This window comes from Lates calcarifer, linkage group LG7_2 (assembly GCF_001640805.2).
Source record: "Lates calcarifer isolate ASB-BC8 linkage group LG7_2, TLL_Latcal_v3, whole genome shotgun sequence".
NCBI classification, from domain to species: Eukaryota; Metazoa; Chordata; class Actinopteri; family Centropomidae; genus Lates; species Lates calcarifer.
Genome location: NC_066854.1, coordinates 9,239,626 through 9,253,669, shown reverse-complemented (window position 1 = coordinate 9,253,669; position 14,044 = coordinate 9,239,626). Strand labels below are relative to the sequence as shown.

At 39.3% G+C, this 14,044-nt stretch overlaps 1 long non-coding RNA gene across 1 annotated transcript in view; it reads right to left on the bottom strand.

The window, feature by feature from the left end:
• LOC127139150 (uncharacterized) overlaps window positions 1–9,058 on the bottom strand; it is a 204,025-nt gene extending 194,967 nt beyond the window's left edge. Inside the window, exons 1-2 of the long non-coding RNA XR_007809139.1 lie at window positions 9,001–9,058; window positions 8,774–8,900 (exon numbers count right to left, since the gene is read on the bottom strand). This is a non-coding gene — a long non-coding RNA (uncharacterized LOC127139150). The remainder of the gene's footprint in view (window positions 1–8,773; window positions 8,901–9,000) is intronic.
• Window positions 9,059–14,044: the final 4,986 nt, after the last annotated feature.

Here is a 14,044-nt window from a genome sequence, read left to right as displayed (position 1 = left end):
TTTACTTAGGAAACTCGCCCCCAGATGCGGCTTTACTTGCCTGGAATCAAACCCCAGCAGGCCCCTCTCAATATATTCTCCCCCACTCTCAGACTGTCTCAATTAGGAAGTACTACAGCTACTCCCCAGGCATCACAGTTAATGAGAAAGTTCACTTAATCTTAGCTTTAGTCTTACTTGCCTGCTTAAATGCACGGTATAAACAACAAAGAAAAAGTAGAATTTTTCAATTACTCTCTTTCAAGAATTCAAAGGAGGCTTTGTATCAGTAGTTGAACTTGTCTGGCTGGGGATCAAATCCCTTCTGAATGTCCTCACTGCTATCAGTCTTTCTGATACTCTGCGTTCCCACAGAGGAAATGTGGGTGTTTTTGAATACAGCTAAATGAAGCATATCTCTCATCAGCAGCTCGGGTCTCTTGGTGGCTCTTATTCTTTCACTATGGGGGGTTTAATTGAATTCAACCAAACGCGTACCAGGAGAGATGCAAAATGAATCCAAGATGTGACCAAAAACAATGCAAGAATTGTGTGCAACTGTCCATGGTGCTGCATCAAATGTCTCATTGTCAATGTTTATGAATTTCAAATTAATAAGACATTAAACCCACAGTTACCTTATAAACAATATACAGTGTTGATCCTGACGTCAGTCTGTAGTGTTCATTGCAAAGGAAGTTACTGAAGTTTTTCCACAGAAAATACAGTATTTCTGTCAAAGAAATCGGATGAAAACTCGACACTTCCTGAGACACAATCCCCGAGAATAACACAGCAACATCACAGTCAACCCCAACTCAGTCAGCTATGACACTATGCCTGGTTCTGGATCAAAGATTGCATGTCTGCATCAAAGACTGTGTGTCACTTTCAGCAGTGCTGAATCAGGGATTGTTGTCACTGGGCCTGGTTCAGCTTCAAGAGCTGGTGTTGTCTATGGTGCTGACTGAAAGATATGATTTCACTGCATGGGTTTGAGAATTACATGTCAGTGTCCACTGTTCTGAATTCTCATGTAAAAGATTTTTGTAACTGTCCATAGTGCTGAAGGGAGAACTCTCTGTCTCTGTACTCAGTTTTGTTTGGATTATGTCAGAATTCATGGTCCTGAAGCTGAATATTGCTTTGCAGCTGTCCATGGTTCTGATTCAAAAACTGTGTGTTGCAAATGTCTCTGAAGGATTGACACATCTCATCCTCCCGCATCAAGGATAGTGTGTTACTGTCCACGTTCTGAATTAAGGTTTCATGTCACTGTCCATGGTACTGAATCACATGGCCACATTAGGTAAGGCCTTTGACATAACAGTGAAATATTACCTAACCCTTTCTCACTTGTGTTCAACTTGAACTTCAGAAAACAAATTATAAGAACTATAATTACTATGGAATACAGAGTTCCATTCAGTATCTTTATTTATGGTGCCAATCTGGTATTCAGCAGCATGCCACAGTATTTTTTGAGAATAACCTTTCCACTTGATTATTCAGACATATTCATTTATTCTGCCAATTATTGTGATATAGCCATGGGTGGTGTCTGGAATGTCAATATTTTTCTCCTACCTTGTAACTTCTCCTTAATCACATTCATTAAATATCTATATCACTAAGGACACTGCAGCCTTCCAAGGACAAGATTACATGGAATATTATGACAAGTGTTGATGCGCTCGCTGTTCAGACCTGGTGTCTGGAACTGAATTCTTTCTGTAATTGTTATAAAAGATAACAGAAAACCTTTTAAAGATACATTTTTTATCTGAAGTATTTTTGTTCACCTAATTGTCCTGCAGTTTGTCTCCAGGTTTTGTGTCTCTGGTTGAGTTTTTATGTCTGTGTAATTTGTCACGATGGCCTAGTCTTTTGGAGATTCAATTGCTGGTGGTTTCTATTTATTCTAATATTTTTCCTTTCTTTGCCTGAAACCACTCAGTAGCCCTTTGTTGTCTTTCTTCTTGTTTCTTTGTTAAGGGTGCTAGTCCAGCATTTTTTTTGTCCTATTCACCATTTCTTTCAGTGCTCATTCATGTGAAATAATGAAGAATCAGCTTGCTATAAAAAGAAAATCATCATATATTATCAACTATGTAGTAAAATAAAACATACATCTATCTGAATCTGAAATGTTTTTTGTTTTTTTAAACTAATATTGTAAGTGGATTAAAATAATCTACAGTTTACATATATCAAATAGCAGGTATATGGTGTCTACAACAAGGCTTCAGCTGCCTAACTAGCTGTACCACACAGTTCACATGAAAACTGAAAGAGTGGCCACAGCACAGCACGCCCGCATTAGTTGTGGTAGACTGAGTGCACAATGAAATGAGGATTAAAAACCTTGGATATAAGCCCAGAAACCATTCAAACAGGGAACAACCTGCTTTTCTACTGTCATATACTAGATGACCAAGAGGAAATGACTGAATGCCTTCTGAGTAAAGCTCCTAATTTCATGAGATTGCTGAAACCTAAAAAGATCCAAGGCTTTACATACTACATACCTGGAGGCTAAGTAAACACAATGAGCTCTGATTGAGATTTACCACTTTAATAATACCACGTTTGTGGCATAAATGGCAAAATGAAAACCATTGCATGCATCAGTGATGTATTTGTTGGCACTACAGAGCACAAATTAAAGTTACAATAGATACAAATGGAAATGAGTGGGTGAGTTGTTTCCCTCTAAAACAAAAAAACGGGCTTGTTTGAATATCATATATATAGAAATAAATAAAACATAAATGCACCACGCATTTGTATGAGTATTTCCCATCTTCCATTCAAAGAGGCCCATTTAAAATTCTGCTTTAAACCAACTGGCCGTCTAATCTTTCCCTGTGGAAGAGTGACAAGATGAAAGAATTCAATCTTTCCATTTCGTCTTGGGAACACAGCAACAGTGCCGCACAGTAATACACTCACAAAGCAGTATGCAGTAAAAAAAAAAAAGTTGAGACTACATATGACAGATACATATGTAGCTGTCATTTCCCAGACCCAGTGATTACAACTCCATTACAGGCTTCAGGCTCTAAACTGGTCACATAAATGCCATCATGAAAGAAAGAGGGAAGGAGGGAGGGAGGGAAGGGTTGCCGTATATTGTCATGAGCTGGAGAGACCATTAAACTGTCCCAGTGATCCACAGTGTGCGTACATATGTTTCTGTGAGCAGGATTGGTATTATTATGCATATCATAAAACAACAAAACCCTGGGTGGCATGTCCAGGGCTAGAGTTAACAGCATTTATTTACAGGTCTTTTATTGCATTTTGGTATTTACATTCAACCCGACTTGTTAAAAGCCGATTGATTTTGCAGAATGATGTTGTTTGATGAGGTTTAATTGGATGTTCATACACTAAAGCTCCGTTTAAGCCTGTAGGAGGTACAGCTAATAGTTATAAGAGTAAATGAAGAAATAACTGCCATGATAGGAATTCAAACTAAAGTTAGTTACTAGAAAACTCTCATAGACCTTTGTATTATTTTAGGAGTAATTACTTAAGACCCCCAAGGCTAAATTACCACCTACCACCTTCGATCAAGCCTGATCGAAGAGCTCTGATCACTCACCAGGGGCCCAGATCTGTCAAGCCTCTCAAAACGAGGGCTCTGATCTTGGAGGGAAGAAGGAGGATGGGTGGACAGAGTTGTCACGAAATGACACAGGGCCCCAAAAAACAGGAAGTATGACACACGAGTGAGCTGCATCTAAAGTATGGAGCAGTCATTCACCCAGAATGTAATTTGGTATCTATTTTAACTCAAATCCTTTCAATTGCTATGATCGTATGAGTAAGTATCACACCTGAGGCACAAGCAGGGATGTAGCCAAGACAACAAGTCGAGTTCAGAATAAGTCCACATGAAACAAAGAAACATACTACATACAGAAGTATAACTCCAATTTAACAAGTTCTAATAATTGAGCCACAAATTAATCTGAGGCCCAAAGAGTCCTCAACTAGGGGCTATAGCCACTCTTAAATATAAATTATTACCTAATTCTTTCCACAGTCTTAAAAAGTTTTAAATGTTCACATCTTAATCAAATAAAACACTTGGATTTGTGTGAAGTGAAAAATGAAAGTAAACGTCCTTCACTTTTTTCTTATTGTGTTTTCAATTCAGCCAATTCCCTACTATTTAACCCTAATTTTCATAATATGCATATATCAGATTATAATTAACTTTAAATGTTAACTGCTACCGGAGATATATTTTCAAAGCATGAACAATGGGTCAAATGTGTTGGCTATTCCTACTCTGATCATACATGTGATTAATTGAGTTGCTTTTAAAGGTTACTCCAGCCTTTCACTCCTCTGTTTTAGTTGTGGTGTTATGGGTCACAGGAGGGATCACACAGCAACAAAAATTTAACTCCTACAAGATATAGGCAAAGTTCAACAGAAATGAGAACAAGTACTTTCAGCAATACTCAACTCAGCTACATTTACTTGTGTAAAACTAGACTGGACTTGAGAGCTTAAAATTGACCTGAATGTCACTCAGAGAAATACAAAACATTTTAAGTGCAAAACAAATTGGCTACACCTCAAATAGTAACATCTTCACCTTTAAACTACAAAAAATGAATGAAAATAAACTAATGTGCAACTCTGTTTTTTCAAACAAGTTTGAAATCAAAGGCACTTGTTCTAAAATTGAAGCACAAATAATTAGAACTGGGGGACCAAACTGGGGACCAGCGGCTCAGGGCTTGCACCCATTTGTTATGTGTCCTAACCAACTCTAAATTCACAACATTCATATTCTTACACTCATAAATCAATTAGATGTCATGTAAACAAGCTTCATACTCTTCAGATTGTACCCAAGGCACTAAATCTAAATCATGTAACTGTTTCTCTGCAACTATGAATCATGAAGTAGCCTAAATAATGACTGTGCAAAGTAAAGAAACCTAGTGACAGTCCTGCAAGACAACATTCGGATATGCAAAACCCCCATCACTGTGGTGCAGCAGCTGGCCCACCTGCAGTGTAAACCTGCAGCCTGAGTTTCCAAACTTGGAAACACTTCCAAATTAACGATAAAATATAATAGACAAACTCTTACAAAAGTGGCGTACAAATGAAACTTGTTTTTTCAAAAGGTAGGTATTATCAGTTTTTACTAACCTGCCAGATACAGATAGAGTTCAGCAGCAATGACAACACAGAGCACTCTGTTCGTCTTCCAGATTACATCTGAGGTGTGGGCAGAAGTTTCTCCCTGAGGCAACACAGCTCCGATGCCAAAGGTTCCACCTGAGGTGCTACTCTGCTTTACTGTCCTTCTGCACTGTCCATGTTACAAAATTAAATATTTATTAACAATTTTACTCAACTGCCTATGAAATGGCTAGAAATTAACATTTGACAAATTAAATTGGAAATGAACACTTCAGTGTGTCAAAGTATTGGTGTAAGTTGTTAACCATCTTCACTTTTATCAAAGACATTTTTTTCTTACTCATAAAATCTCTTCATTTATTTTTAAACAATTACTTCAAAATTGATATATCACCAAAAAAAAGTAGTCCTACAACCCTCAGGTCATGACTTCATACATCAACGTTGGAGATGTAATCATTCATATGCAATTCTTCAGAGAACGCTCGACCCGAGCACTGAGGCTGTCAGGACCATCAAAATCCTCAGACAGGAAACAAAATATCATGTTGGACAGGATCTTGTCAGGGATCACAGATCACCTCTCCAAATCTGTGAGCTTTACAAGGAAAACACTCACAGTGCATAGACGCTGGCTGCTGACAGGTCATAAACTCGCCAACGATTTGGGCCTTGATAAAAACGTGGGGGATGAACCACAGCATTTTTCATGTTTTAACTCTGAACAGTGTGATTTTGACCCTTGCACTCCTCACTCGTGATTGCTTGTAACAAACAATGTAAAAGTAAAACCCTTAATCCTTCTTCAATTCGTCTCCGACGTTCATTATAAGTCCATACTTACATATTTATAATTGTAAGTCAGTCTGCAAAATTAACCCTAACAGCAGTCTCTCTTGGTGCATTGTGGGCATTTTCTATGACGAGCTATCAAATACAGACAAGCATCTACTTGTGTTACCCGCTTGTCTCTGGCTCTCTAGCTCCCATTTATCATAAATGGCTTATGGAACTAAGGAGCACTTCTTTTCATATGATTTCCTGCCAATTACCGTGAGATCAGGGCTGCTCACTGACTCTTGCTGAATATCTGCTCCAAGTAGAAGGAGGGAAAAAAAAGTAAGACACTGATTCAGCAGAGATGAACTGGCTGCCATGGTAACAAGCCACGGTGGCATTAATTGTGGCATCTTAAAACACAGGACCCGCACGCAATCACTTAAAAGAATCGTTGTTTGTCTCACCTCGTCACCAAATCGTGTGTTTTAGTGTGAATATTTTGGGGATGATTTTTGACCTAGTTGTGGGACGTGTTATAAGCTCAATCGTCAAAACCGTACTGCAGAGCAACACAGTGAGAGTGAGAGAGTGAGAGAGACAGAGACAGAGAGAGAGAGAGAGAGAGAGAGAGAGAGAGAGAGACATGGGTAAAATAGAGGCTTGCCAGATGCTTAAAAGGCTTCGAAAGCAGGCATAGCATTTGCTGAATAACAGAAAGCAAGGTCCCTCAAACAAGATTTAGGCCAGGCTTTTATATGTAAATGTTTATGTAGGCAGATATATTTAAAAAAATACATTTTTTGAGAGACAGACAATATGCTTTTGGCTGACTGAGCATGAGAGATGGCAGCGCTTTAAAAACAATTAAGAATGAAAGAACAGAAATCAGCTTCTTCCTTGTAGCGTAGTCTTTATCAGAGGTGGTTTCGTATTCTCTCAGATTTTTCACTTGTGTTTACAACTCTTACTTCACACATCACAAGATAAATATGAGGTTGAAACACAGTTGGCTCTCTCTGGACGTTAAGTTGTCCAGAATTATAACTGTACTTTTTTTCACCTCCTTTCTTATTTTGAAACAACAAAAGAGAATATGTCAGGAAAGCAACATATCCATTAACACATTTCCCATGCTGCTGTCCAAGCAGATTCATTCACAGTAAGAGAATGAGATTCTTTGCAATACACTGAACAAGATGTGAGGAAAAATATATATACACCAATTTATCATAGCACACTGATACAGTAGGGCGGACATACAGTAAATCAAGTCAAATGTGGCGGATTCAAAGGCATGCAGCAAATAAGATAATTATAGCTATTCTGTATTTTGAGGAGACAAGGACCAAACACCAAGAGTGAGAGATTTCCTGATCAACTTCTTTTTGGCCAAGATCAGAGTTCTTTACACACGGACACATTAAGTTAACATGCATAGCCTTCTCAATTGGTCACAACCTGTTTTTCACAAGCTACTTGATCCAAAACACTGATGTCCCGGTTCAAAACTACTAATTAGTTATGTTTTGACCTGCTATGAACGTACTCATGGACAACATACTCATTTTAAGCCGTAAAAGTGACGGTCAGCAGTGGCTTCACATTCACACACACACAATTTTTACTTGGACATGCAGCTAAATGCTCATGTAACATGAAACATGTAATCTTTCTTTAGCAAATGTATGCCACTAGATTCACAAGGTTCAATAAAGAAAACCAGTAGTAGAAGACTCTGTAAAGAGCAGTAGGGCCTCCAGCCCACACAAAACATACACAACCACTGACTTATCAACAGCAGGAAACAAGATGAGAGGAAAACCTAGAATATGGCCGGACAAATACTCAAGTAGTAAATACCTAAATACATGTAGAATTAAAAACATATTGAATTGCCAGTTGTAGGAACAAATAGCTTAAACTAATGGAGTGTAATACAGCAGTCCTGCAATAAAGGCTATAATATTCAGTTTTTGCTGAAACTGTGTTATAGAGTGTTCTAGTATTGAGTCAAATGTGTAATCATTCTGGAGGCTGTAGTTTGTGGTCCTGGTAAATTATATTGCATTATGTTGACAGGTGTTCCTATTATTGTGTCCACCACATTCAAATTAATATGAGTAGGTCAAACAACAGAAATGTCTCTCCGTAATGTAAAACACTTCAACAGCACAACAATCTGCAGCTTAACTAGATTCTACTTCACTCCATTCAAGAAGGAAATAGTTTTAGATTTTTTTTTATATGTAACTTAACATGTAAATCAGCGTTTATTTAAAAACTAACTGTTACCATTACTATGTACATAAAGTAGTATTTTGGTATGAAAACCTGCATTTTTAATTTAGCCAAACATCCTGTACTATAAATACATGCCTGGTATCTGTAACTAACCAAAACGCTTGAAACTCGGTTACAAATTCCTCCTGCCTCCACAGACACACACCCCTCCCCAACCAATATGACAACAACCAATGCTGTAATCTATGTGTATATATCTATGATGTTAACCTGCCATAACGTCGGTAGCTTACGCTTTAGTTGTGCACGTTCCTGCAATATATGGTTATATATACAGTTCGCTGTAGACAGAACTCAGACACCAGAGCAGAGAATACTGGAGCTAGCAAACAGAAACGGGTTGCACTTCTTGATGACGGAAAAAGTCCAACAGCTGGCCAACAAAAGTCTAGTTAGTCTAGTTTACTAACTAGTCTACTTTAAAATATCTGCCTTTCTGTTAGTCTTAGGCCTATAAAAAAGTAACCTGAGCTCTCAGAAAATGTAAGTACAAATAAACTATACTTTAACTCGGTTAAATGTCATGTGATTTGCGTCCTACCTCCTCCTTGGAAAGACACAATATCCAGCGTCCAGACGGAAGCAGGCGATGCTACTCGGCAGCAGCTACTCGGTAGTTTCGAAGTTTTCCCTCTTTGGCAATAGTGCAAACTTCAGCCATTTCACGTCTGGAAAATGTTACACAAAAATTATTTTACTCCTTTTTTCTACTTTTCTCGAGAGATAACTGGCGTTTTTGTTACACACCTGTCTCAGCCACATACTCACCACCTGACGTAGCGGGGCGGGGGCGGGGTGACTACAACGCGCAGCGAGCAGGACTAGCTTGGGGGCGGTGCATCAAAGGAACATCCGTAACCGTGCAACAGAAACAGAAAATGGCCTTGTTACACTAATATATTCAGCTGTAATTAAGAACAAAACACAGTAAAGCCCAAGAGTTGTTGACCAGGAACACCAGAATGTTAAAAAAAATAAAACATTTCAGAAATAAGAAACTCATCTTAATTTTTAATGCATCAAAAATATTTCTAATGCCAGCAGCCTTCAAATTCCTAAACCCCACATCGGTACGCCTGGTTCTGATGTCAGTATTATCAGCAGTAGTAGTAGAATGAATATAGGCTGATTCCAAAGTGTGCAATTCACTGATTCGACAACCTTAGTAAAGATATATTTCCCAAATGTGCAAGATAAAACTGGCTATTTTAACTGTGTTTTTTCCCTTTTTTAAAAAAAAGCACATTATGGCTACAGGAAACAGCAGTAATGCAGACCGTGTTTCAAAGCTATAATTAAATTGTTCTCCTTTAAGGCAAGTGACTAACACTGGTGTCAGACTTTTGTCAGGCTGTGAGAACTGGAAGTTCTATTTTTAGTACAGCAACAAACAATAACAATAACAAAAAAAAGGAAAAAACTGATTAAGACCACAAACATACATGTTCACTGGTCAGCCCTGCCTCACCAGATACTCAGCTGATGTTGAGCAGGTAGAGCTGTAATGTTGTGTTGATGGTGAAAGACGGAGTGGGTTGGAGTGGGGGTGGGGGTGGGTCGAATGGAGTTTGTGGATAGATGCGTATGGATTTACAGTCAAACATTCTGCTGAATCCCCCGTACAGCATCACCGGTCGATACATCGGGAGCGGCGCTGCTGCCTCTGCCAATAGCTGTATCGACTTCCAGTCTGCACTTGACCCATCTTTTTCTATACATGACACATCTGCAAGAACTTTGCTGCATAATTAAAAAAACGTGTTACAAAGGGATTGGAAAGACGCGACTATTTGATTCCATTTTTGACAAATAAAATAAAGACTTCACTTTCAGCTCACACACTTGTCTCAGTGTTGCTTTGTACAGTAGAACTATTATGTCAAGCATGATTACAGTCAGTGATATCATACCTTATCATTTACTCATTAGCCTACATCTCAGTTGGCTTAAGTAATAATTTTGGCACCTTGTTCCTGTCTGTTATAAAACATAAAAAAATGAAAAGTTTGGCAGGATGTCAGATAACACTTAAAATTTTGTAACAGCCCTGCCCTCTTCCAGTTCACCTAATCTACCCGCTGATCAAACGTTATTTACTCACAACGCATGAATCACCACAAACCCCCAAACAGCCCCATGCCTGATTTTGAATGCTGTCTGCGCACGCTGAGCCGAACATGCTGATGTGAAAACAAGCTTAACATGGCTCCTGACCTTTCTGTAATTACCCATGGAGTATTTCAGTCTCCCTGTCTCTCTCTCTCTTTCTCTCAAAAAAATAACTCCTGCTTTTGAAGCCCTGTGAGGAAAGCACTTCTCCCGAAGATGAACATGCACATCTGGAGGAATTTGGAGCAGGGCTGATGTGGCATGCGTTTTACTCCCTTCCCTCCAAAAAAAAAAAGAAAATAAAAAAAATCTCAGTGGGGTATTCAGATGCCAGGGGCAAAGATCTTATTTGCCGTTTGATGAGGCAATTTGCCGAAACTGCTAAATGGGAGAGGTTTAGATTTTAGCAGCAAGGTTTGTTGTTTCTTTCCTGGTCTCACACCCACCAAACACTGTATGTTTTAATCATTCAAGGAAGGAGAAAAATAAGTCTTCAAATATGAGCCTGAAGGAAGGACAAGCAGATTTTCCAACAAAAAAAACATGGTGGCTTAGCCTGATAAAATCCCAGGATTCTTTGAATGTGTCTCTCAGGGAAGGATTAACCACAAATCCAAAGGGTCTTGATTAAACAGGTATCCAAGGTGTCTCTAAGCACCTCAAATTTAACATACATTCACTCCAGGTGACACAAACCAATCTCCAACCATTACATGCAAGTCACCCGACGCCACATATCACCAATGATTGCCAATAATGTCTGCTTCGAAATATCTGCCAGATCTGAGTGGCAGAATGGGAGAGGGGAAATTGCGAGCAATCTTGTAGCATGACATCACTGCCTGATTGAATGCTATTGATTGTCTTTAGTGTTGGTTTTTCTCTATGGCGTATGCACCATGCAAACAAACAATTACAGCGCTTGAAAAGCCAATCACTATTACACTACCTGAATTCCATGATGCTCTATGGTTATCTCAAAGATGGAGCATAACAATCACTCCTGCTTGTCAATAGTAATATTAGAGTCATCTTATAGAGGCAAAAAACCATCAGGAAAACAGGCCCATACAGGGAAAAAGAGACAAATAACACTTAATGTATATCTCAAATCTGGACCATTACACTATTAGGTTCCAAGCTGCCAATTATTCTCAACACACACATTCATACACCTTTTATTTTCACATAAATGCACAGTAAATTGTGTCCAGTGAGTGCCCTATTATTGTACATTATTAGATTGTTAATACTGATGCATTAGTGTAAGTAAGTATCATTTTAATGTGGTTTTTACTATACTGTTGAGTAGTTTGGTCTAATGGTTCCCACTCCTTGGGGTCATGTCATGATTAATGGGGTGGGAGAGGAGAAAAAAAGCAAAAGTTCTACACAAGATTACAACAATATTTTTGGACTTTTTGTTAGCTTTGACTTTATTGTGAAATATTGTATAATAACCTCATCAAATGGTCATTTAAATGAAACCATGTGAGAAGTTTAGAGGGGAAATTAATTCTTGAATGGAACTGCTAACAGCTAACAGACATCTGTAACAACGGGCTCCTGGAGCAGAAAGTGCTGTTGCTACAACAAACACCAAGCTCCATTTAGAATTTTTGGTATTTTCAGGGTTTCCTCTCCAGATATCAGAGATTACACTGTTTTTCAATGACTTCTGAGTCTTTTTACCTGATCTGCAGTTCGGCATAACTCTTAAACTTGCTTGGCCTGGTTCCTGCAGCTTAAGCTACTGACTATCACTCAGTTAGCATGAGATTGTACATAGCACAAGAACAGGTGTTCAGGGCACAGAATGGGAATGGACGCTCTGTTCTCTTTATTACAAATCAGTGACCCAACAACAAAATGATTCTGAAGCTGTTATTGATATGGTAAATGATGCAGCTTTAAGTACAGTACCTGAGTAAATGTACTTGTATTACATTTGACCACTGGGATCAGTCATGTAGTCAGCGATGATCTGGTGCTTGTCATTGAGTTTTATGGTGACTTTTTGTATCCTTTTGGTGTTTTGTGTTGATTTGTATTTACTCTCTTGTGTTTTTTGTACATGTATAAAGGCCTATCTATTAACAGCCCTTGCAAACTGTATATGGCTATAATTGCTATGACATTAATCCATGCTATATGCTTGTCCCTATTAAAATAAACACCAAATAAATAATTAAATACATGCAGGCCTTCACCTTGCCTGCATGTGCAGTTCAAACTCGCCTGAGCCCGAGTTGCATTGTGTGCCCCGGCAACTATGTATGCAAGTGACGTATGAGCTCCTCTGGTCCTGCGTCAAACTAATGCAACTTGACAGTATCTGCATCACATCATGATGCTGAGCCCCATGCAATTATTCCTTGGGATACATTCATATTCATAATCCAATTAGTTTTGACTCCAAGATAAGGGCTTTTTTTATTCCCTGATACAAATATGATTTATCCTGTTTGGGGGATTATACCAGAGCCTAAATGTTTGGCCCTACGAGGACTGAGCCCAGCTAAAATGGAGTCAGAATTGTTTATCATTTCATTTTCTTTTAGTGGAAACAAGATGCTCAAGCGTGACTAAGCTGTGTTTGTAATACTGTACCCCCCACCTGCTGGAGATAAGACCACGCATGCTGTACATACAACGCGTAGATGAGGTAGGTGCTCATCACGCACACTGAACTAAATCAGCAGGAATCTCCTCCAACACTCCTCTTTTACATTAACACCCACACACACACATATCCAGCATCCAATTAATTAGTGTGAATGAGTGATGTGCCCTTGGCTCGGCTGCATGACCGTCCTCCTCTCAGCCTCTGTTTGCCTCTTGCGCACCAGGGACATGGATTGACTATCAGTTACTTAGTTTAGCTCCAACATGCTGCCGCATGCTTTGATCTGCTAAACCCTGCAACCGCCACCACCACCACAGCAGGACACTGCACTGTTACACTCTATATAGACAGGCAGTGGTGCAGCAGAAAGAGATGGAGATAAGTTTATACAGACAGGCCAACAGGTAGGCTGAGTAGCTGACAGGCAACTGCAAAAATAAAGCAGACAAACAGACAGATAGAAAAAGGAGGAGAGGCGGGTGGGGAGAAATCATAACCAGTCAATGGACCATAATGGGAATGCTTTACAGCCATATGTAGGTGGTCCTAATGATGTTTTGCTTATTGCAAGCACTGCTGATGCTTTGCTGGAATCTCCTGACTCGCTTAGATTGGTCTCTTGTTGCACTTGTGTGTGTGTGTGGGGGGTGTATGTTGTTTCCTCTCTGCATAAAAAAATGATGTCAGAGAGAGAGAGAGAGAGAGAGAGAGAGAGAGAGAGGATATTTTAACTTAGCATCCCATTTTCTGTCCTGCTCTTAATTCCAACTGAGCACTGCAGATGGAGGTGGAGGGAGGAGGGAGGGGTGGGGGGGTACATGCCTGTGCGCGCGCGCTTGTGTGTGTGTATGTGTGCGCGGGGAATAACTACCTCAACTCTCCTGTGCACCCCCCCCCCTCCCTCCCCCCTTTCAGCTGATGTAATACTCTCAAACAATGGAGCATAATACAAAGCGATAGGAGATGAGAATATGCTCAAACCACTTCCCTTCCACTTTTTTCCCTCACAGCCGTAGATCTTTTTTTTAAGCAAAGGATTTCTATCTTGGAAAAAAAAAATAAAACGTCACGCACACA